General features: G+C 54.2%; 1 protein-coding gene across 1 annotated transcript in view; it reads left to right on the top strand.

Moving 5' to 3' along the window:
• Positions 1 to 2,644, top strand: part of F8 (coagulation factor VIII) — a 118,072-nt gene that overhangs the window by 101,904 nt on the left and 13,524 nt on the right. The gene's annotated exons all lie outside the window — the stretch shown is intronic.

Genomic DNA, 2,644 nt, shown 5'->3' with positions numbered 1-2,644 from the left:
TCTTTCTTCCTCGATCTTTTGTTTCTTCAATTCCATGAGTGAAATCATACAGTATTTGTCTTTCTCTGACTGGCTCATTTCACATAGCATTATACCTTCTAGATGCATCCATGTTGTTGGAAACGGCAAGATGTCATTCCTTTTTATGGCCGAGTAATAGTCCACCGTGTGTTTCTATATGTAGGTCTTCTTCATCCATTCGTCTATGGATGGCCGCTTGGCTCGCTTCCACATTTCGACCATTGTAAATAATGCCGCAATAAACATAGGGGCGCATGTGTCTTTTTGAATTAGTGTTTCCATTTTCTTTGTGTAAATACCTAGTAGCACAACTGCCGGGTTGTAGGGTAGTTCTATTTTTAACTTTTTGGGGAGCCTCCACACTGTTTTCCAGAGCGGCTGCACCAGTTTGTATTCCCACCAACAGCGCAAGAGGGTTCCTTTTTCTCTACATCCTCGCCAGCACGTTGTTTCTCGTGTGTTGTATTTTAGCCATTCTGACAGGTGTGAGGGGCTATTTCACTGTGGTTTTAACTTGCATTTCCCTGATGACGAGTGATTTCAGGCATCTTCTCATGTGTCTGACACCCTGACACCCCTTTTGCAAACAATCAGATGGGGTTTCCAGGGCTCCGAAAGGCCCTTCCTGGCAGACAAGCGCGAGCGCGGGAATGCTGGCCGAGTCCGTCTCAGGTGGGCCTGTCCCCCGTGTCCTCACCTATTGCTTCCACATTCTGTTGAAACAGAAGTGGGAAAGACTACGCTACCAGTCCCACCCCTTCTGACGCACTTCCCTCACGGTGACGACCTGTACGCGCCCCCCACCCCCCGCGATGCACCCAAACTAAGGCAAACCTGCCACCGAACCGTGTCCTTCCATCTCACTCCAAGACGTCAGTACCGTATACAACTTCAGCTTAAAGGGTGCACTTTCCCAAAGCTGAACGATTGAGATCATATTCTGAAGAGTTCTGTTATCACTCTCAACACTGTAAAGAAAATAAAACTGAATTAACCCCCAGACTGCAACGTCTCCATGGAACGCTTGGACCAAAAAGCTTTGGAAATGTAGTATTTTGAAACGGGATGCCGCCCTGCTCCTGGGCAACAAAGACCTCGTCTGTCACGTAGGTGACCACCCAATACCAAAGAACCATGCTGACTCTACACGTTGGAGGGAAGAGTTACAGAAAGGTCCCCGCCACGAATACAGGCTCTCACACGCATTAGGCATACCCCTGAGAACAGAACCTGACACCGGAGCTGTGAGTTGCAACGCACCTGTGACCCACTGGCATTACAACGTTCCCGCCCCCACCCCCCAACCTTGCACCAGACACATTTGCGTGGCAGCTCTCTTGAGTAAGGACCACATCGCAAACGGCCTCTGCGGGGCACAGCCTGCATGAATCCTCGGCACGCTGTCCGTTTCAAATGAGAGGATACATCACGGACCTGAACCAGAACTCTCTGTTTTTCTACTTCCTGCTTCGTAGAGAAGCTGTTCCCACATTACGGACGAAGTAAAGCTACACCACAGGCTAGGAGCATCAGAACGGCTTTATTATGGATTCAGGGCTGGAGCAACAACGATGTACGAATGAAATGATCCCCAGGAAGACGTATGGGAAGGATGAAACAACTTGGGCGATCCCACACGCACACTGATAGGCGCGAAGAAGTGAGATCATGATTTAAAAAAACCCTATAGCTTAAGTATTTAGGCAGAACTGTGCAAAATGAAATCCTCCGCAAGAAATCTGTAGGGCGAGTTGGGTGCAAGAAGGTATACGGGGTTCCCTTTATTTATACTGAGAGCGAGCGAGCGAGCGAGCACGGGTGCGAGGGGGGAGAGGACAGGGAATCCCAAGCAGGCTCCCGGCTGTCAGCGCGGGACCCCCCACCCCGGGGCGGGGGAAGCGTTCAAACTCACTAACAGGGAGATCATGACCAGAGCTGCCGTCAGACTCCCGACAGAACCACCCAGGCACCCCAAGGGGGTTCTCCTGTTTACGCTGCAGCCTCGGGGAGGAGAGGCCTGTGTCCCGTCCCAATTCTATCCCGCTGTCCTGGTTGTTTTTCCCGCCCTCTGTGATGGAGACAAGTCTTCGGGACCCACGGAACTGCCAGCGCACTACGTGGCCACGGCGGCCAGACGAACGAGAGGAAGCAAGGCAGAACTGTGCCGGGATGCCCGTCCTGTATTTGCCCCCAACGCCAAGGGAGACGCGCGCGGCTTGGTCCCAGGCAGAGTCCCTTCGGTCCCGTGAGTCCTCAGATGCCCTGTCCCGAGGGCGAGACGGTTTCCTGCAGAACCAGGTGAAGCAGGTGGTTCTGCTCGGCACTCAACAGTGGCCACATCTCCACCTGCAGCGACTTGACGGCTTCCGTGTCCTTTTCGTGGGTGGCCATGACCAAGGACTGGAGCAGCAGGAACAGCTCGTCGGGAAGCTGGCCGCCGCTGTCCTGCCCGTGGCCGTCGAAGGCCTCCCACGAGTACTTCTCCAGGGTGTGGGCGTGCTCGGGCAGGAGCTTGGCGGGCGGCGGCTGCAGGAGCAGCAGCAGCAGCACGCGGGACACCTCGCAGCGGACCAGCACGTCCGAGAAGGCGCCCAGCGTGGCGGGACAGGGGGGGGGCGCAGGG

The sequence above is a fragment of the Crocuta crocuta genome, unplaced genomic scaffold, assembly GCF_008692635.1.
Source record: "Crocuta crocuta isolate KB4526 unplaced genomic scaffold, BGI_CrCroc_1.0 scaffold1015, whole genome shotgun sequence".
NCBI lineage: Eukaryota > Metazoa > Chordata > Mammalia > Carnivora > Hyaenidae > Crocuta > Crocuta crocuta.
The sequence above is the reverse complement of the archived record's forward strand: the minus strand, read 5'-3'. Positions and strand labels throughout refer to the sequence as shown.